Consider the following 22,950-nt stretch of genomic DNA (forward strand, 5'->3'; position numbering starts at 1 on the left):
CACGCATAGGCACTGCATCTACATTATTTGTTCTCTTTCCTTCTCCAACTCCTCCTTTGTAACCCTAAAATTAATGATATTTATTTTTTGTCTTAGTTAGGGTTTCTATTTCTATGAAGAGATACTGTGACCACAGCAACTCTTATAAAGGAAAATGTTTGAGTGGCTTACAGTTTCAGAGGTTTAGTCCATTGTCATCATGGTGGGACATGGCAGCATGTAGGTAGACATGGTGCTGGCAAAGGAGCTGAGAGTTCTACATTTTGAACTGCAGGCAACAGGAAGTGGTCTGAGACACTGGGCATAGCTTGCACGTATATGAGACCTTAAGGCCCACCTCCACAGTGACCCACTTCCTCCAACAAGGCCATACCTGCCCTAACAAAGCCACACTTCCTAATAGTGCCACTCCCTATGAGCTTATGGGGGCCAATTACATCCAAACTACCACATTATGGTTACAAATTTACATACATATGTGTATGTACATATGCACATGTATATGTACAAGCTATTGAGTTCACTTAGTATTGCTTTCATGTACATGTATTCAGAGCTGAGCACTTCAGATCTGACAACCTTGGAGGAAATGGCTTCTCCCTCTCTGTAGCCACTGACCACCTATAACTCTTCATTTAGAATGGGATCATATGGCATTTTCTCTGTCCCTGTTGGCTTATCAACTGATATCATTATCCAGTCTTGTTTAGGTAACCCTATTGTTAGGATTTCAAGGGTGCATTTCATTTCCCCTGTACCACTATTTAATAGCAGGTGTCCAGGCCTCTAGATCTTAGAATCTTTCCATCTCCTCTTCCACAATTTTCCCTTAGCCTAAGATGGAGGGTTGTGTAGCAGATGTGTCAAATGAGGTTGGGCACACCACAGTCACTTAGTCCCTACATGGCGACAAACTGTGGGTCTTTGAAACAGTCTCCATCTGTTGCAAAAAAAAAAAAAAATTTGATGAGGGGTAAGAGCTTCATTTATGTCCCTATTAAGAAAAATATTTTGAGTACTCAACTCTAATAAAGGCTATTACAGAATATGTAGTATGTTAAGTATGTTATAAAATAAATAGAATATAATTTGTAAAGAGTGAAGTAACATTAAAATAAATCTTATTTTAAAAACACATTGCTAATTTTAGCATCTTCATCTATCATTAGCTTTTTAGATAAAGCCACAGCAACTGTTTAGAAACAGCTTTATATTTAATGATAATTGTTACTCACGCTAGCAATCATCTTTTAAAATCTTTTTCTTTATTGTCATGAATTTAATACATGAACACAGTAAAATATGGTCATATTTACCTATTTCACCCTCCCACACATGCCCCTCTAAACTTCGCATTTCTTTAAAATTTTATGTCTAGCCCACTAAGTCCAGTTAGTGCTGCCCATATGCCCACGAATGTGGGGCCATTCACTATAGCATGAAAATCCTATTCATGGACACATCCTCAAAAAAGAATAATTTCCGTCTTTCCATCAATCACTAGTAGCTGAGTAGGAGCTGGGGCCTGGAGATCATCTAGCCCATCTATTTCATAATTTTGTCTGGCTTAATCTTGTGCTTATTATGTGCAGGTAACTCCAGCTGTTTTGAGTTTATGCGTGTGATACCATCACGTCCAGAAGACATTTCATAGCACACTTCCCCATCTTCTCCTTCTCACATTCTTTCTACCACCTGTTTGGCAATGTCCCCTGAGCCTTGGTTGGGATAGGGTGTGCTTTAAATGTCACATTGAGGACTGAGCACTCAATCTCTTCTTCTTAGCTCTTTGACCAAGTATGTGTCTCTGCATTGACTTCTGCCCATGGAAAACGCCTCACACCAACCTTGAGAGCAGGCTAGGTCTGCTTTAAACATAAACAATGAGAAGACACATTGACACCCTGATCATTTAGCAAGTTACCAATAGTAGGTTCTATGAGAGGGCCCATCACCTCCCCAGCCATGGGCTTTGGGCCAGAATTTCTGTAGATGTATCTTGCCTAGCAGGTTGGTATTGCAGTATGCAGAGTCCAGCTCTAGGTAAGAGCATCAATGTGTTTTATCCCCCAGTAGCTTGCATTGTAGTCGGAAGTTTTCCTATGTCCTGGCTAGCCAGCAGTTGGGACAAATCTCTCCCACTTGCATCCCTCAAGTAAGCACACAGAGGTTTATATTAATTATAACTGCTTGGCCATTAGTTCAGGCTTATTACTGACTAGCTCTTATACTTAATTCAACCCATAATTCTTATTTATGTTTAGCCGTATGGCTTGGTACCTTTTTTCAGTTCTGCCTTTGTCATCTTGCTTCCTCTGTATCTGGCTGGTGACTCCTGACTCTGCCCTTCCTCTTCCCAGAATTCCTTTAGTCTGATCGCCCTGCTTATACTCCTGCTTGGCTAATGGCCAATCAGTGCTTTATTAAACCAGTGTACAAAAGCATTATCCCACAGCATTTCCCCTTTTCTGTCTAAACAAGAAGGAAGGTTTTAGTAAAATTACATATAATAGATTTTTGGAAGTTGCTTACAATGCTCTTCCTGTTTACTTAGGTAATATTATATCCTTCTGAGGTCTTGATGTAGTTAAAGACTAGGTAGTTATGTTATAATTATGGTTTTCCTTGATTATGACAAAAGATAAGGTAGATATGAAACCTTAGATTCACAAATACAGGATAGATAGGATATCTTCTTCAATTTTGCCAAATACAAATAGACTAGCTATTGTATTTATAATTCTTGCTTGATAACTGTTTTGCTACATATAATTTTACTAGGTTGAAGTTAAAACCTTCTATTTGAATAGAAAGAAAAGGGGAAATGATGGGCAATGGCATTCTATATGCTGTGAATATGTGTTGCTCTGATTGGTTGATAAATAAAGCTGTTTGGCCAATGGTGAGGCAGAATAAGGTTAGGTGGGACATTCTAACTGGAGAGATAGGAGAGAAGAAAAGAAAGCAGAGAGGATGCTGTTAGCCGCTGTCAGAAGAAGCAAGATGTAAAGTACCGGGTAAGCCAGAATCCACATGGCAAAGTATAAATTTATAGAAATGGATTAATTTAAGATGTAAGGGCTAGCTAGCAAAAAGCTTGCCATGGCCATAGTTAAAAAATAACATAAGCCTCTGTGTGCTTATTTGTGTCTGAGCGGCTGTGGGACCACAGGAAAACATTCAGCTACACTGCATGGCACCTTCTAGTCCTATGAAAGCTGGCAAGTAGGAAGAAAGTTTTCTAGGGAAAATAGCTTCTTAGTATTTTAAGGTTTCTGGCTAACTTCTCGAACGATCTAACTACCCTGTAATTACTTTTATCTTCAGGTGGTCAAAACAGCTTCCACACAGGCATATAACTGCTGGCTCTGCTATTTGTCTTTTGTGTCTATCTCACTGTGTTACTTTCAATCTTAGATTCTTCTAAAGGAATGCTTTCTTAAAGTATAGGTTTTGAGATTATAATATAGTCACATAATCTCCCACCTTCTCCTTTCTTCCTCTAACCATGCTCTTTGTCATTCAAATTCATGGCATCTAAAGGAATGTTTTTTAGGCTCTGGTTCTTTTTGTGAAGTTTATTTCATTGGAACCTTAGAATATAATCCAAGTGACTACTTAATTGACATATGTGACTAGAGGTCATCATGTTAAACAACAAATACATGCTTCCAGGCCTCCCTCTCAACACCTATCTGAGTTGGACAGATCTCTTCCTTTCTTCCAGATTGCTTATCCCAGAAACAATTTGTGACTTTAGAATACATTGCATAAATGATGGTATATTTATCAATAAATATATTAAATATTGATGAGTGTATCTATGCACACAAGTAAAGTAATAGACTTTTGACTGTAAAATTATAGCAAACTAAATTAACCTTAGTCTTTTACTGCAAGTATGTTTACAATGTAAATTAAAAGGTTTTTAAATGTATTGGTGAGCTATCAGGAAAATAAAGAAATCTCCAAGAATTCTCTCAATAAAGTTAAATATCAACTGTTGTTTCCCAAAGACTTAGCTAAAACCTACAGGTGATCAAATGTTGAATGCAATAAATGGGAAATGATATGCTGGGCACATTCTAGCCTCACAAAGGGTAATATAAGTTGAATGTAGTGATTTATAACAGAAATCCAAGCATTAAGAGGCAGAGGCAGACAGTACTTCAGTGTGAGACTTGTCTAATCTGCATAGTGAGGCCATCCTTAAAAGAACAGTGCATGTTTGTGGGAGATCATATGTAGCAATAATAATTTTAGTCACTTAGGTCAAAAGAAGTATTAATAATGAAGGTAGTTTTTCATTTCTCTCTGGATGTGCTGACTCCTACATTCTCCCCAAATGTGGGGAAGTCAACTGCATATTGTTTGTGGTACTGGAGTACTATGTTTATACTCTCTCCTAAAATAATAAAACGATTAGGTTTCAAAAATAAAGACAATCTGAAAAAGTGACACTTTTATGTCATTGCACATGGAGAAATTGATCTGGTGAACTTCTGGAAACTTCACCCCATCGACTAGCATTCATGGTGCAGGAAGGTACTCTACACTACTGGAGGAGAAAAGTAATGATCAATAATCCAATAATCACCCAGATGCAAATTCTATGGGGTATAATATTGACATGCCTTCAAGATACACCTACTGATGTAATAGTGTAATCTATATATTATAGGGGTAATCAATCAATTTTTACTTGAATTTAAGGTCCACTCCATGAAATGGAACTCATATCTGACACTGTTACAGGGGACAAGAATCTGAGACTAGACAGGTCATGGGCCCTAAAGAAAAACTTAATATTAGATTCTGATAAATAAATATAATAACAAAACATTTCTTAAATGACATATTGCTATACCCATAGATCTGTGCCCCACTCAACTCAATCCTCATCAGAGAAACTTCTTCTTACAGTAGATGGTAACTAGCCTAGATGCTTACAATTAGATAATGTACTAGTTGTACATTATCTGTTTTCCAGACTCAACAGGGCTCATGCCCATATTAACTCACAAAGACTGTGATAGCATGCACAAGAATTACATAGTTCAAGCCAGACAAAAATCCCAAATACAGAGAAAAGAAAGGAGCACAAAGTCCCACTTCTAGCCAAGAAGCTATTTGCAATTGATACCTGCTTGGAGCAGGGAAATTAGTTTTCTTCAATGGAGTGACACTGGTTATATCAACAACACTCCAAGTTCTCCACTTGTGTGTTTATCTGTGTGCGAATGCTCTCTCTCTCTCTCTCTTTTCTCTCTCTCTCTCTCTCTCTCTCTCTCTCTCTCTCTCTCTCTCTCTCTCTCTCTTTCTCTCTCTCTCTCTCTTTTAAAGGAAAGAGTATAAAGTTATGTGGCAAGGACCTGGAAGGAGTTGAGAGTGGGGAAAGAATATGATTAAAATAAATTATATTAAAACTTAACTAAAATAAATGAAGGCAATCACTGGATAATGATAAAACTTTCACTACTGAGATTGTACAAGTATCCCAAATCTGTATACACCTGATGATTATTTCATCTCAAATATATCAGACAAATGAGCGACATATACAGAGAAAATCAAGTCTTGTGTCAGAACAGATCAGACACCTTTCACAGTAGGTAATATTGTTTAATTTACACTTGATCTTAGCCAAAAGGCTGAGAAGCGATATTGTTTAATCTAAACAGCTGAACAAGACTTTTGAGTAAGCTGATAAAGAATTCTATACTCAATAATTATAGAATACCAATTTTCAAGCACTATAAAATACATAGATGTTAAAGGACACATTTTATAGACAAAGGGACAATAGATATTGAAATTAAGTTTGAAGCCAAAAGATCTCTCAACCATTGGGAGAAATGATTGTTTGAATGAAAATGGTCCCCACAGCCTCATAGGGAAGATCACCATTTGAAAGAATTAGGACATGTGGCACTATTTGAGTAAGTGTGGCCTTATTGGAGGAAATGTGTTCCTGGGGGTAGGCTTTGGGGTTTCAAATGCTCAAGCCAAGCCCTCTCTCTCTCTCTCTCTCTCTCTCTCTCTCTCTCTCTCTCTCTCTCTCTCTCTCTCTCTCTCTCTCTCTCTCCTGCCTACAGGTCCAGATGTAGGACTCTTAGTCCCTTTTCCAGAACCATGTCTGCCTGTGTGTTGTCGTTCTTCCCACCATGATGATAATGGTTTAAACCTCTGAAACTGAAAGTCAGCCCCAATTAAATATTTTCCTTTGTAAGAGTCTCCATGGACATGATGTCTCTTCATAGCAATAGAACACTGACTAGGACATGATGTCTCTTCATAGCAATAGAACACTGACTAAGACACACATACATCCAAGAAATCACCATATTGAAACAAAAAAAGAACTTAATACTAAATACCACTTGTGAGAAAAACATTTGAAGATCTTTTTATTTTATTTTTTTATAAAAATAAATATGAAAATATTTTTTAAAAGTATAATTTTCTTAAAATACCACAAGATAAATGCAAATAAGGAAAATATAAATGTATCTACCCAATGTTTAATTTCTCTGCTTTTTCTTGTTTTAGCAGTCACTAGAAGCTACTTTAGGACATGTACTCAATGAAAAAAGTCAACCATAGCTAATAGAAGTCACAACCCAAAGGAGAAAATATAAGTGGTGACAAAGCACATCTGAGTTTCTTACTGTTTGTTGGGGGGACAAGAGTCCACCTGAAAACTCAGCAATGTCTGTAGAAGGTGAGTTACATTTCCACCCATGAAGAAAATGGCTCTCAAATCTTCAGGAGCTGTATTCCCCTACCATCTTCCTCTAAATTTATTAAACAATGCAAGTAGAGGCACAATGGATAATTATTAGTGTTTATGTTAGGGTTTTTTTTTACTGTTTTGTGATTCTTTTCTGTTCACCTTGTCTCACTTTCAATCTAACTCACTAATATCATGTTGACTGCTTACTAGAAAGAAAACAATATTCCTGTGGAGAACGAAAATGAACATTGATTAATTCCTGCCTTTGGGATCTCTGAATCTACTGGGGGGGAACAATTGTTCATTTGTTTAACAGAGATTAGTAACACAAAAGCAAAAATTAAATGATGCATAAGAGATTGTTTTTCTCTTTCTTCTCCTCCCTTCCCTTCCCTTCCCTTCCCTTCCCTTCCCTTCCCTTCCCTTCCCTTCCCTTCCCTCCCCTCCCCTCCCCTCCCCTCCCCTCCCTTCCCTTCCCTTCCTTTCCTTTCCTTTCCCTTCCTTCTTTTTTGATTCTCACTAGGTCCTATGCAGCCCTGGCTGGCCTTGAATTTGCAATCATCATACTTCAGACTTCCAGGAGCAGGAATTGGAAGTGTGCATCAATATTCCTAGAAAAACACTGATTAATTTTATAGAGATGATAAACCTTCATGGTAAAATTTAAATTAGGGCCCATCTTTGAAAGAATTGAAGATTTTCAATCAGAGGTTTGGAGACAGAGGAGAAGAAAAAAAAACAGATGAAATGAAGCAGAATCTGAGAAAACACAGATGTGAAACAACTAGCAGTCAGTTGACTTGAGTAGGTTGAGAGGCTTGACTGAGGGCTGAGACAAAAAAGGCCTCTGTCTGCCCATAGCAGAGCACAGCCACATAACTGCTGTCCTGGCTAACACTTGCCACAGTCTCAAAGTACTTTGCCATCTTTCTTCCTAGTAACCCAAAGAGTGGAAATGAGACCGATGGGCCTTGTGGATTGAACAACATTTTAGGGTTGTTTTTGCTCGTCCTCTAAAGTGCATTGATGCTTTTTGTAGATTGAAACTATGGAAGGAAAAGTCCAATGAAGTAAAAGTCAGTGGGATATGAGTAAACACACTGATTCTGCACTTACAAGCATTATTAAGGGCTAAGATGAGCAATGAAAATGATAATAGACATGAAAAATGTAGATTAGATGGATAAAAATACCAGAAATCATATCAAAATTGACTCAAGAAGAACCCTAATGTGTGTAGAAATTAAGCCAGTATTTTAAAATCTTCTCACCAAGCAAATACCAAGTCCAAATGATTTTTACATGAGTTCCACCAAATGTTCAAGATTCAAATACATGAACATTCAAATACATTAAGAAATTCTTAAGAAAGCCGAAAATGGCAAGACACCACTTCATTTTAGGACCACATATTATAAAATTATGAGTATGCTATATGCAACACATATATCATTTAATGTTTTTTTTTACATATATGCATGCTTCATGGAGCTCAAATCAGAGAAATAATAGTATAGAAAAATACAGAGCTAACTCTTTCATGAATATAGATGTTAGAACCAATCATTATCACACATATAAATGTATGAATTTCGTAAGTATAAAACAAATTCAAAAATTTCTGAGACAGTGTCTCACTACATAGCCCTAGCTGGCCTAAAACTCGGTATGTAGATCAGGCTGGCCTGAAACACACAAAGATCCTTTTGGAATTACAGACAGTAGACTTGACATCTAGATATCCCTGGTAGGAAGGCAAGGAGATGCAATCTGAGGGTGTTTGGAAGAGACCATTATTATAAGTAATACCTTTATATTAAGTTTGATGGTAACTTTGCAAAGTTGTCCTTGTGGCATTGAATACACTTGAAGTTCCAAAAGACGTTTGAAATAGACAGTCCTTGTTTCTTGTTTTACTCATGAACAAATGAGGCTGAGAGTTTCTGCTGCCTTATATGAAGAAAGCAACACTATCAACTTACACTTAGAGTTAGTGGGAGACTGGAGGCCTGAGGAGCAGAGGTTCTAGCCAGTGAGTGCTTCTAGTTGAGTATGTACTGAAATTACTTGAGAAGAACTATCAAGAATCTCCAGCTGTTCCTAAGACAAAGTAGGTACAATATCTAAGAGCAGAACCCATGCACAATACTTTTGAAAATTTTTCACATGGTTATTATGCAATAATAAAGCTGAGAAACATGATGTAAACTCTGGCTCCCTATGAAAATATTCTGGGAGAGCTTTCAAAGTTACTGCTCCATGGTTCTTAGCAAGAAAGGATATGTTTTTTTTGTTGTTGTTCTTGTTTTGTTTGGTTTGGTTTTTTTGGCCTTGGATGAGAACCAGTTATCAGGACTTTTGAAAATTCCCAATATTAAATGGGCAGCTGGGATTGAGGACCCATGAGCATAAGTAGTGGTCTGGCTCCAAGGGCTCAGCTGAGGCTGGAAACCACAGGTTTGCATTAATGACAGTTTTCACAAAGGCACAATTCATGAGTCGATCTCAGAAGTCGTGACAGGACTTGGAAAAGATGGATGGAAGGATTCATCAGCGCTCTTCTCTTTGAAGGAAAATTGAGAGAGACTGGTGTCTATGGGTCATAGAGGATTTGGAGAGTAGGTGATGACTGTTAAACTGAAAAGAAATATGATAAAGAGATGAAGGGCTCAATAAAGAAGCAAGAATGGGGTCCCAGACGATGAACAAGAAACTGCAAGGAAGAGCAGCTGGTAATCATTTTGGAGCATAATTCTAAGATGGATTAGTTTAAAATGTTGTCTCTGTTGTTTACTGGTACAGGCTGATACTATTGTCATTAGTAAAATGACAATGAATGAATAGATACTAGAGACCATTTATGCTAGGTAGCATGGTATTTCAGGGTAAAGAGAGCAAGTCTCAAATATTACATTTCTGATGTGCATTGGAAGTGCCTTTGAGGTTCAGACACATACTTGATTCTCATATTGTTTTAAGATGTTGACTTTCATAATGGCAACTCACAGAAGTCTCCCAGGCTTTAGGTCTCTCAGGAGAGGTCTCAGTGCGACTTCACGAGAGATGCTACCCTGGGCCAAATATCCTCACTGTTTACTCTGAAACTGAGCTTTCTTGGGGGGTATATCACCTTGATGGGCTGCTCCCGCCGTGTCTGGCTTTTGGGGATACGGTGCTGTCTTGTTTACACTTTGGATTGTACGATGACACTCCTTTCCGTCAAAGGTCAACAAACCAGCCAGCACCTTCAGATAAAAATGACAGAAGAGAACTGCAGGAAAGTCAAGACCGTGAGAATAGTGGCATTCCTGAAGCCCGTGCTTCTGCCCTGTAACAATTTAATACGGAAACTTGCATGAAGCCCGATTCCCTTTCTTTCCAAAGCTTATTGGATACATATAACTTTATTTCCTGCTATATGGAGGATTTTTTAGGGTACTTGTACCCTATTAAAACAAATCTAAGTATTAAATACACCCTGTCATGTTTGATTTCATTTTTCATAAAGTTAAAGCAGTAGTGAGAGGTGCTCGGCTTGGAGTAGCTCATTCTTTTTTTTTTTTTTTTTTTGGTTTTTCGAGACAGGGTTTCTCTGTGTAGCTTTGCGCCTTTCCTGGGACTCACTTGGTAGCCCAGGTTGGCCTCGAACTCACAGAGATCCGCCTGGCTCTGCCTCCCGAGTGCTGGGATTAAAGGCGTGCGCCAACACCGTCCGGCGGAGTAGCTCATTCTATTGCACAGATACTGGCAGGTGCTTTTGTCCTCTATTGACCAAAAATGCATGTTTATTTGTAATATATAATAAATTATTCAGTCAGGTTTTTTTTTTTTTTTTGGTTGTCATGAAAAAACATCTTCCCTACACGGACAGCTTCAAATGAGGAAAGATTTAATTTGGCTTGAAGTTTTATAAGTTTTTGGACCTGTTGAATCCTGGCCTGTGTGGTAAGGCCAAGCATCATATTGGAAAGGCATGATGGAACAAAGATGATTGTCTCATGGGAATCACAAAGATACACAGGAAAGGACCAATGATAAGACAAACCCTTCACTGCCTAAGTACAATGACATAGCTTCCTTAGAAGGTCCTATCGAGCAATGGGTAATTTAGAATGAACCCAGGATCAGTCCATTAATGAAGTTGGCGCCTATAAGACAGAATCATTTCCCAATAGCACACCAGCTAGCTAGGCACTAAACCTTCATTACAGAAATCTTGTTTCGGGTGAATAATTAACGTTAAAGCCATGCTATTTAACCCTGGCATCCAAAATGCTCATGCCTTCTCTTAATTCAAAATGCACGTAGTCCATCTCCAAGAGGCTCCATATCTTAACATTCTACAGTTTCTCAAAAGTCCAAATCTGATATATTCATTGAGATTTTAGCTATGAGTCTATATAAACAATAGAAACTAGTTAAATATTTTTAATATGACGGCTAAACATTCCTATTTCAAAAGGGAGGAATGGAACAAAAACACACTAACTAACCAGAACAAAGCAATACCAAAACCTATTAGGTCAAACATTAAATTCTAGATCCATGTTTAATATCTGGTAAGCATGTTATGTGCTCCAAAGGTTTTGTACAACCTTGCCCTGGTGGCCTTACCAGCTGCACCCATATTACCTCTACCTTGGGCTGACTTCGCTCATTGTCTGTCGCTTTTATCAGCAGAAATTCACTCCCTGAAGGCTCTGCTGTGGTTTAGCCTTTACTCTTACACTTTAGGGCATCACACAAGATTGTCTACATCCCCACCCTTTTGGAACCCACAGGGAAGATTCCATGATAACACAACTCTTGCAATCTGCATTCCTGCAAAAACAGCATCATATGGGTGACAAAAAGTCTACTTTCACAACATCTGGGTCCCAATGTGGCCTCAGAGCCTGTATAGAAGAACATGGAAAAACACTGCCCTAAAAGGCCATGTAAGTACAGGCTTCCCCTGAGATCTCTTTTCCAAGCAAAGTCTTTCAAAGGAACTTTCTCCCTTATAATATAGCCTGCAATGGGCAGCATCAGGTGAATTTCTGAAAGGCCTCGAAGACATCTTTCCTGTTGTCTCAGGAATAATACCTGCTACTTTTTGCTTCTCTCTTCAGCAGCTATACCTTGCTCTGTCCCAGCGTTAAAGAGGATCATTTTCTGGACAAATTGTAGAATTTTTGATTACTTCTGTACTGCCTTTTGCTGTAGATTCTCACTGTAAATATGGCCCAACCAGCCAGTATCACCAAAGCAGTGGGCTTAATTCTGTTCTGTCTTAACATTTCTTCTATTACATTAGAGTTTATCCTCTTTAATTTACCTCTCCCCAAAGTCTTAGAGCATAGACAAAATGCAGGCCAGTCATTTGCCATGATATAACATGATAGGCCTTTAGTCCAATTCCCAATAGTCCTTATTTCCATCTGAAACCACATGAATACAGTCAGTACTGCCTGCGTGCCTCTCAGCAGGATGATCATCTGTGCTACCACAAGAATTATTTATTGGGCTCTTCTTGTAGAAATTTAGGCTTTCTCTAGCCTGTGTTTCCAAATCTTTTCAAATTCTTCCCACAAACTAATTCCAAATGCTTCTGAATCCCATTGTTTGTGTATACAGTATATAGTCATTTCACTGTCCCTATTTCTCACACCAATTTCCTGTGTTAATCTTTTGTTACTATGGAAAACACAAAACATGCAATTATGTACTCCAAATCAGACATAATGAACTCAAAAGGAGAACATTTCCTTTGGGTCATATTTTAGAGGCTTCAGTCCACAGAAACTGGGTGGTCTTGCTTTTGGTGTTATACATGGTATGACTAGACATTGTAATGGAAGGCCATGGAAGATGAAACTCCTCTCCATGTAAAGTAGAGGGACAGAGAGGAAAGGGCCAGGTACAGGCTATGCTTGTGAGAGGCATGTGCTTATGACTTACTTTCTCTATTGATACCATCTTCTAATATGCTAATTCAGTAAGAACTCAATTGTGGAATAACTCTCTGATAAAGTTGGCAGCCTCATCATCCAGTAACTTCTCTACAGTGTCACTTGAAATCAAGGCTTCAACATATGAGCTTTTCTAGGAATTTATATTCAAGTCTGGAAAATATTTAACTCAAATGTATTAGCATTCATGGGTAATATTTGTATGATAATGTACCAAACACAGTTCCAGGTACTTAAGATGCATTATGTAATCTCTTAATAACCCTTTATTGGACAGATGAAACACCAAGGTAGATAATTTGCCTACGAAAACAGAATTGGTCCTTGTCTGTATTTGAGTTGTGATTTTAAAACTAAAGTATCTGTTGGATAAAATGACCAAGTAACAGGCTACTGCATCCTTCTTCAAACCCAAAATACGAGATTTCAGAGATATTAGAGAATATTGGGATTTCTGAATTAACAGAAAAGCCACCAAGAAATCCCCAAGGAGACAGAAAATAAGTTTATTTAGTGTGGAGTTAGAAGAAATCAATCTAGAATGAAGGAAAGTAGAGTACCATGGATGGTAACAGGTTAGGGTGTGACTCTTTTATTGTTTTTCCTACAATTCTCTGTGTTATTTCCCCTTCTCATCATCACTGCGAAGCACACAGTGTGTTTCTTTACAGTGCAGCTAAGTTTGGGAGAGAAAAACAAAACTGAAGTCAGACAGATTATCTAGTAGATATTCTCATTTCCTAAGTAGCTCCTTCACATTTAATAGGTCAGGAAACTGCAGAACACATTTAAGAAGGTGACACTTGGGAAGAGATGTGCCAAGCGGAGGTTCAGGGGTGTGTGTGTGTGTGTGTGTGTGTGTGTGTGTGTGTGTGTACTGTGTAGAAATGACAGTTGTGTAATTCAGATTTAACATGAGAGGCTCCTCATTTTGATATACAGTTACCTTGATGCAATTTTACACAGCCTTAACTTGTGAAGGGAAGAAAACCTATGATTGAGGTCTTCAAAGATTCTTAGAACTATAGATTCATAGTAGATAATATCACAAAATTTAAAGAATACAACACAAAATCAAATAAAAAGCTAAGATCAAGGCAAATTATGAATCTCAATAGCATCATTACATATTACCAAACACAAAAGTGTGGATATTGGACGTGCTAGAAAAAGAAATCAAGTGTAGATACTATGACCTAAAACATAATAGCCCAAATATGAATAATGACTTAGAAGAATGAGGATCTAAATAAAAAATTACTGGTAAAATGGAAGTCAGGTAGTCATTAAGCAAGGAAACAGGACTAATTTAAGAAAAGAAAACTATAAAACCTTAACAGAAATTAAGCAGTAAACGTTAAAATAAATAAAAATAAGGTAAAAATTTTAAATGCCTAAGAGCAATATAGAAAGGAGGAAATCAGAATGTGAGAAGACACATGGCTAAAGACTCAAAGAAAATATAGATACACAACTATCTTAATAAGTGATATTAAGATATTACTAAAATAAATGTAACATACATAAAATGACTTAAATCATTTAAAAATAGTTAAAGATTAAAACTGGAATAAATAATTTTGTGACAAAGTAAACTTTGAAATATTTAAGAGGAAAATCAAAGGCATACAGCAAATAGAAACCATGGAATGGCAATATAATTTTAATATTCAGTAACTACAACAAATAAAAAGCATTTAGTAAATCAAAAGATTCCCATATTCAATAAAATATAGTCAAATCAAAACATTCATGAAATATAAAGCTATAGAGAAATTCTTAAATACTAAGAAATCCAAGAACAAATGAGAACAAATTTCATTATTAGGCAAAAGAGAACTCAAGGCAAACAAAAGAACAAAATATTGATAAAAATGCAGAAACAAGAATAATAAATGTCTTGACATGCATGTACCCAACAATATATCTTTCCAATATGAAAGAACTTGAAGTTGTATAAAATACTAATATGTACAAATGGATTGGATAAACTATTACATACAAATGGAGTAGATAAATGAAACCTTGTCACTGGCTGATTTTACACAACACTCAGAAAAATTGGTAGGTCAAATAAGTACAAATTAATCCAATATTTAGAAGATAAACATAACAGAACTGAACATCTAAAATCAGTGTGCAATCAGGGCAGAGTCCTAATTAGCTTTTGACACTTGACTTTGGAATATTTTAAGCTGCACCACTTCCCTATTTCCTTCTGTGCACCTCCAGTGAACTCAAAAAGATGGTTAGGTGTTGCCTTCTGTTTTGGCAGTTAGTGGAAGGTCCATGCCACCCAAGCCTTGGCCAGCTCCTGTAGAGGAAATTCTCCTGAAAGCCCTCTAGCCAGTGCACAAGTCAAGCAGGTCTCTCTTCTCTGCTCCTGTTCTGTGATCAATAACTCTTATACCCCTTAGTCTCATCATCTGAAGCAAATTAATGGTTTATAGGGGTTGGGATCTTCTAAGCACCCCTGTGAACCCTATAAATGAGCACTATTTTCAAAGCAAACATAAAATTCACAGAAATTAATTGCATTCTTAGCTACAAAGAAAGTCTCAGGGAATTCCAAAAGCACTGCATTATATTGGTTAAAGTGACTTATGTGACTGCATAAATTTAAGCATACAGTAGATGGTAGCTAGGATTTTTCTATATATGTGGATGCTAATAAATATGCCATTAACTAATTTGGGGATAAGCAATACTATGAAGGAGATGCTTAGATATAAATAACCTTGAAATTCAACTTATCAAATTCATCAAACCAGGATAGATACAGTTAGAGAAACATTGACAACTTCAATATACTTACAAGGATAGTGGGAGCAAATGAGAGATGAGATCAACACATTAACCCGAGAGAAGAGAAACATGAGAAACATGCACAGGAACAATGTAAAATTAAATCACAATGAAGGGATGGAATATTAGGAAATACTGACTAAACAAAAATTTGCATTTCTGAAGACAAAACAAAACAAACATGAGTAATCTCTGGCAAAACTGAGCAAGGAATTAAAAAGAGGTTAGAAATAAAATTTATTAAAAAAGCAAGAAAGATGCCATAATTTAACAAACTAATAAAGAAAAATGAACAGCTGTAAGCAATGTTTGAAAACAGGGCAATGAAGTAAAAGCAGGCTCTGTAGGTTTGTATGAGTGTAGAGAAGAAGAAAGTGTGAACGATTTCAAGACTGTTATGAAGTAGAGTCTCAGTCAGGTTTATCCCCTATAAAGTAAAAGATTTGGACAGTTCTACCAAAATTCCATGATATACATTACCCCTCTTCCTTAAAGTTTTTCTTTGAAATAGAAAAAAGTCAAATCTGATTCACTTATACCATAGAGCAAGTACAGACTTGATTCCACAGTTGGATGACTAAGAGAAAAAGGAAGGCGGAAAAACCTTTAATCGTGGGCACTGTTGCAAAGGTACAGAGAAGCTGTCCATTCACAGCAGTCAAATGTGTCTTTTAAAAAATGGTTGTGATGAGTCTGTCTCAGAAGAGTAAGGAGAGGCAAACAGAACATCTATCAGAAGAGCTTAATACTACATTACTTAGTCAAAGGAAAATAGTTTCTGCTAAAGCAAAAAAAAAAAGGAACATAACACAAAGATCACTCGAATTTTATTACAAAATTTCACAAACATGAAAATAAAGTTATTGGATATAAAATCAATTTATAAAAACTAAATATTACTGGGTGGTGGTGGCACACACCTTTTATCCCAGTGCTTGGAAGGCAGAGGCAGGAGGATCTCTGACTTTGAGGATAGTCTGGTCTACAAAACAGCCAAGGCTACAAAGACAGAAACCGTGTCTTGAAAAACAAAACAAACAAACAAAAATGAAATATCTTTCTGTACTCACAGCAACTGACTCCACTATGAAGTGGGAAATACAAGAACAATCACAGCCAACAACAATAAAACTCAAGAACATATAGAAACTGATAAAGAACACCTGAGAGCTTCGTGGATAAAAAGAATCAAGTCTATTAAATATTACAAAATACTCTGAAATAAAATCGCAAGTCATGTTCAGGATTGAATGAGACATTCAGCTATAACATAACTGAAGTTTTTTCACTCATGATAGACAAAATTAATTGAGGGTGATAAATGGAAGAGGAGGTCTACAATGTAAAATATCACAAAATATTAATATCTGGAGTATAAAAGCAACACCAGTAGAAACCAGACAGAGAGATCAACAGAAAAGTCAGCATTTTAGAAGGAAATTCTGGATGAATTATGTGATGGTGACATGCTGCTATGATACCGTCTTTGTTTCGGTTCTTTCCACGTGAAATCTCTCCCCTTCTACAAAATGTGATAGCAATTGAAAATTAAATGATTAAACCATTGATTAGGTCAGATTCCTCATGATATAGTTGTCTCTGGGATCACCCTCCCAGACCCCTGGGGATGCCTTAATAATATTTGTATCAGTTATACACAAAGAGCACAAAGAATAGGGCTGCTAGGCATATGTATAAAAAAATCATTCAAATTTACACCAAATAAATTAATTTTTAAAATATGTTTTTAATTGAGATAGAATTATATCATTTTCCCCTTCTCTTCTCCGCTTCCAGGCCTTCCCATGTCCCCAATTCTACCCTCAAGTTGATAGCCTCTTTCTTCTTATTATTGTTACATATATGTATGCATGCATACCTGTACATACGTATATATATGTATGTATATGCACAAATTTATAAATACAACCTGCTGAACCTGTTTTGTTGTTTGCGTGTATATGGCTTCAAGACTGACCACTGTGTGTTCAACAACCATGATGTGACTCATCCCTGCGAGAGGCTAATTCTCCTTCTCTTGGCAGTCAATTGATTCTTTGCCTATGGGTGGAGCCCGCTGAGATTTTCCCCTTTCATGCTGGCATGTGTCTTGTTATTACCATTATTCAGGTGTTGATTTTGCAGCTATTTCTAAGAATGATTGTTTCACAGCAGACTTCCTGCTATTCTGGCTCTTACAGCCTTTCTGCCCCTTCTTCCTCCATGTTCCCTGGGCTACAGATGCAGGGGCTTTAATGTAGGTGTATCCATTGTGCCTGAGCTCTAAATGAGCGATTGGTTTCTGCACTGTGTCTGCTTAGTCAGGGTTTCTATTGCTGTGAAGAGACACCATGACCACAGCAACACATATAAAGAAAACGTTTAGTTGAGGGTGGCTCGCTTTCAGTTTTCAGAGGTTTAGTCCATTATGATCATGAAGGGGAGCATGGTGACATGCAGGCAGACATGGTGCTGGAGCCGAGAGTCCTATATCTTGCAGGCAACAGGAAGTCAACTGACTATCATGCTGAGGGAAGCATGAGAAAAAGAGACATCAGCCCCCACCCTCCCCGCCAGTGACACACTTCCTCCAATAAGGCCAAACCCCTAATAGTGCCACTCCCTTTGGGGGACTTTCCTTTCAAACCACCACAGTGTCTAATTGTAGTTTTCTAGGATGGCCTGCATTTGCTGTAAAGAACAACTTCTTTGATGAGGGATGGGCGCTGCACTTATCCAGGAAAGCTGGCTCGTGCATGACATCACCTTATTTAACTTTTTTCAAATACTCAACACATGTAGACTTGTTTGTTTCTGTGACGACCATGTCTTATATGTACACCAGAACATACTATGAATTTCGAAAGGCAGGGATTCATGTTCCACTGCCTACCTCATGGAAGATGCTCAATAAACATGGATAAATAATTATTTGAATACAATTGAAAACTTAAGTAAAAAATATGTTTGGATTTGCAGTTACTATAACAGTGGGCTAAACCTTTACCTTGGGCACAACTCTTCCTGGCAAACTGACCTTTTCAGTAAATATTCATTTAGTGTGTATTTTAGTTAGAAAATGTAGTTTATGCTTCCTGAGCTTTGTCTAATTTATTGCTGTATTTTCAACACTTAAAAGAGGTTTTTGTGTGCAGCTGAGCATTAGACAAGTTGTTTTGAATAGGAAGGTAAGTCATCAATGACAGTCTGGCTTTCTGCTAGAAAATAAGTTTTTAGTGACCTCAACTGAGTTAGATTTCTTTCTCCTGTCCTTACTTCTGCTTCCTGTCTTTTAGAGTAATGTCTAACTTCGCAGATAAGTCTCACAGGTGTGCTGGTTAGTTTTTTTTTTTTCAACTTCACATAAGCTAGAGTCATCTGATAAGTGGGAACTTCAACTGAGAAAATTTCACCTTCATACTGACCTGATGTTAAGTCTGTGGGGGGCATTTTTTCCACTGATGATTGTTGCAGAAGAGCCCAGCCTGCTGTGGTCAGTAGCGTTCCTGTGCAGATAGCCTTGGGGTGCATAACAAAGCAGACTGAACAAGCCAGTAAACACTATTTCTCCCTGGTCTCTACTGCCCCCAGATTCCTGCCTTGAGTCCCTGCTCTGACTTACCTTCATGATGGGATGTTGCTTTTGATCTAAGAATTTTGTTAAAGCAATAGAATGCAAACTAAGACAAGGCAACTGTGGGTATAATGACTTTAACTCTTGTTCTGCCAATGTATGTGTTTTGTCAAGTTGAACAATGAGATGTTCTCACATTTTTCATTCAGAAAAGAATAGTGACAGCTGCTTCCAGGCATAGGCATGAAGCTTAAGAATGATTAAATACACATACACACATGCATACTTGTGTGTGTGTGCACACACATACCCAACTACTTGATATGGTTTCTGTTCCAGGCATACAAAGAATACTTTATGAATGCTAGTTATTATCGATAATTGTATTTTATTAAATGACATTGCTAATGACTGCATTACAACACAGAGAACAGGGAAGTGGGATGCTACATCTGAACTCCTTTCCTAAACATTCTCTATGTCAACATGTGGGTGCATTTCTATGCAAGTATCTCTTGATTAAGATACAAAATATCAGCCAGTGACAATAAGCTTGCAGGTTTAAGGCTACTTCTTGTTTTGAACTTACTTATTTATGAATGATTAAATTAGAGAGCCAGATCTATATAAGGAACTGTGTTTCCTATAATCATCTCCTCTCTGCTCAGCCCGGATTTCTCATCAAGAAAAACTCCCCTTTCCCATCAGGAGAGCCTGAGACAAGAGACTGCCTGCAAGTATTTTGTTTGGGGAGCTGATTTCATAAACAGAGAGAGTGCATCTTTCTTGTACTTCCAAGCCGTGCTTATGGTAACATTTAGTGGATGTCTTTAAACTCTATTCTGAACACTTTCTGACCAACACAGCATGACTTCCTAAATTGCTAATGGAAGCTTGCCTCTCCCTAAGGTTCTTAAGTTAACAATAGAGTGGCTAATAGTACATTATCTCTTCTCCCTCCTCCCTCCCTCCCTCCCTCCCTCCCTCCCTTCCTCCCTCCCTCTCTTCCTTCCTTCCTTCCTTCCTTCCTTCCTTCCTTCCTTCCTTCCTTCCTTCCTTCCTTCCTTCCTTCTTTCTTTCTTTCTTGTTTCTCTTGGTAAACGTTCCTTGGCAATTTCACACATGCATATAACACATTGTAGTTATTCTCTACCTGTATCCTGCACCTTCTCTCGTTTCTCTCCCAACTTTATTAGCCTCCTTTATTATGAATCTCTTTTCCACTTTCACAACATTTTGTTTTGTGTTCCACGAGTTTATCTAGGACCGTCTTTGTGACCTGGTATTTAGAACTGTCTATTAGAACCTGGTGGGCTCACCAATGGGTACATAACTAGTACTATGCCTCTCTGTCTCGCAGAATTGGTTGCTGCTAACAGTTCAGCAGTAGGCGGGGTGAGGCACCCTGAGCCCTTTCGCCATCCACAGTGACTGTTAAGCAGGCCTGACTTGAATGGGTCTAGTCCATTAGACATAGGGTCTGGGAGTTCAGAATTGTCGTGACTGTTGTGCTTAGAAGGTGGCACTTAGAAGGCCTCTCCCTATCTTCTGACCCTTCCATTCTGTCTACCTCCTTTTCCTATAACATCTCCTGAGTTTTCAGGTGTGGACAGATGTCTTGTTTATGACTGAACCCTCAACTGTTCTTTATTCTCAGCAACTTTTGCAGATGTGGATTTCCCTAGTTACTTCCACACACTGTGAAGAAAGGCTTCTCTGACTAAAGCTGAGAATAAACCTTGTCTGAGAGTGTAAATATAGATATTTAGAGGACTATTTGATGCTATGTCATCTTAGCAAAGCAGCAGTAGTAGGTTCTTCTCTAGGGCCTAAGACTTTCTCAGTCATAGATTTTTGCCCATTTTTACAGTATTAGGTGTGAATTTCCTCTTGTGTAACAAGTTGAAAATCCAACAAGAAAGCGACTGGTTACCCCCATAGCCTTCACGCCACTGCTGCAACAACAGCATGTCTCACTTGTCTCCTTGGTATTGCAGCTCCTCGATGTTGGTATATGTGTGTGGTGGGGGTGCTACCTGTCTGAATTCATTCATTCATTCATTCATTCATTCATTCATTCATTCATTCATTCATTTATTCTTCCTTCCTTTCTTTCCTGTCTGTCTGTTTTTATTCTTTCCTTTTTTTCTTCCTCGCTTCCTTCTCTCTTCCCCTTTCTTTCTTTCTTTCTTTATTTTAAATTTATTTATATTTGTATTTCTTTTGCTTTTAATTTTTTATTATTATCAATTAGGCTTTTTATCTTCACCTGAGACAAACCTTAAGGCATCTGTTTTCTTCATTAGTTTAGCATCCAGGGGACACAGGTGATCAATTGCTGAGGGCACTTAAGAGTAATAGATTATTTTTATTTATTATTAAGAAATTTTCTATCCACTTTACATACCAACCACAGATTCCTTCCTCTTCCCTCCTCCCACTGTCCAGCTTTCCCCCCAACCCATCCCCCCATCCCCACATTTCCCAAGTCAAGGTCTCCCATGGGGAGTCAGCTGCTGGTCTAAAGTTTATGAGTTCCTACTATCTTGGTTCGGCTGTCTCTATAGGTTCCCCTTATCGTGATCTCGATCCCCTTTGCAACCATCTATGGCTTCCGGAAGGACTGTTACATACTAATATGGGGTACTTCCTTTCAAACTCTCTTAAATTCTATTTTATTTAGTTTATAAGTAGTAAGTTTCTGTTCATGTATCCTAAGTTTTGTTAACCCTCCCAACCCTCCCTTTATTACGTCTCCCCATCTCCATTCTCTTTAAAATCTTCATTCCCCTAGCACTTCCCCGTCTACTTTTATATCACTTGTGCTTTTTTGTCCAGCTTCTTCCAAGACCATACCCATCCCACGGCTCCTTTCTTTCTTCTTAGCCTCTCTAAGGCTCATTCCATCTTAAACACAGAAATCTAAAAATTCAAAGTTAGATTCATATGTCATTGGTGTTTTTGGCCTTGTGTGTGTATGTCTAGTATTTCCCCAAACTGTCAAAGACTGTGGAGTCAGAAAAGCCACAGAACAGATCAAGTGGAATGTGGAATAGTTTAGGTGAGATGCCAGAATTCTTCTTTCTGTTGGGGTTATTGCAACAAGAATTGGTGTAATAGTTAGACCAAGAGAAAGGTCTAGGATAAATCTAACACATTCTCCTTGATAGTGACTCAGAAATGGAGCACTCCATTGCAGACGCTGCTGGAAGTGTTCCCATGGTCCTTTTCTGTCACAAAGACATGATGCATTAGAACAGAAGCCATCTTTAAAGCATTGCACTTTACAATTTTCTCAGTGACCTGTGTGACTGGGACCAATATTTAAAATAATGCACTAGTGAGTCAGGTCAACATAAGTTTTCTTCTGTTAGTTGTATTAGCCAAGGCCCCATGAATTCTTGGGTATTAGGAGAGGAAATGCATTGAAGCAGCAAGTAGAAGAAATGGAATTTTAGCCATACATCCACAGGATTTTCCTCTATCCTCTGACCTGCTTGTATAAAATTCTTTCATCACACAGTGGATCACTACATAGTTCACTCAAATTTGTGACATGGTACTTGGAATATTAATCAACTCAGAATAGGCAGATTTTGTGGAATATCTCCTCGTGTTCCATGGTTATGGTATTATTCTTCAACTAGGGGTTACTAGGTAACTGAAATCTGATTTTCAAGATATAAACTGTCATCTGGATCAAGACTCTCCACATTTTGCATCACAACCTACCACAAATCCATCCACAGCCATTGGGTGCTGTAGCCAATGGCTCATATGTAAGGATATCTTATAGCAAAATTAGAAACCATTGTAATCTCTTTCTTGCTTTGAGACCTACTCTAAACTGCTAACCACAGTGTCATTGGATAAATGGGTTTGAAGAG

The sequence above is a fragment of the Peromyscus californicus genome, unplaced genomic scaffold (assembly GCF_007827085.1).
Source record: "Peromyscus californicus insignis strain IS unplaced genomic scaffold, ASM782708v3 Scaffold_9__1_contigs__length_137607984, whole genome shotgun sequence".
Classification (NCBI taxonomy): Eukaryota; Metazoa; Chordata; class Mammalia; order Rodentia; family Cricetidae; genus Peromyscus; species Peromyscus californicus.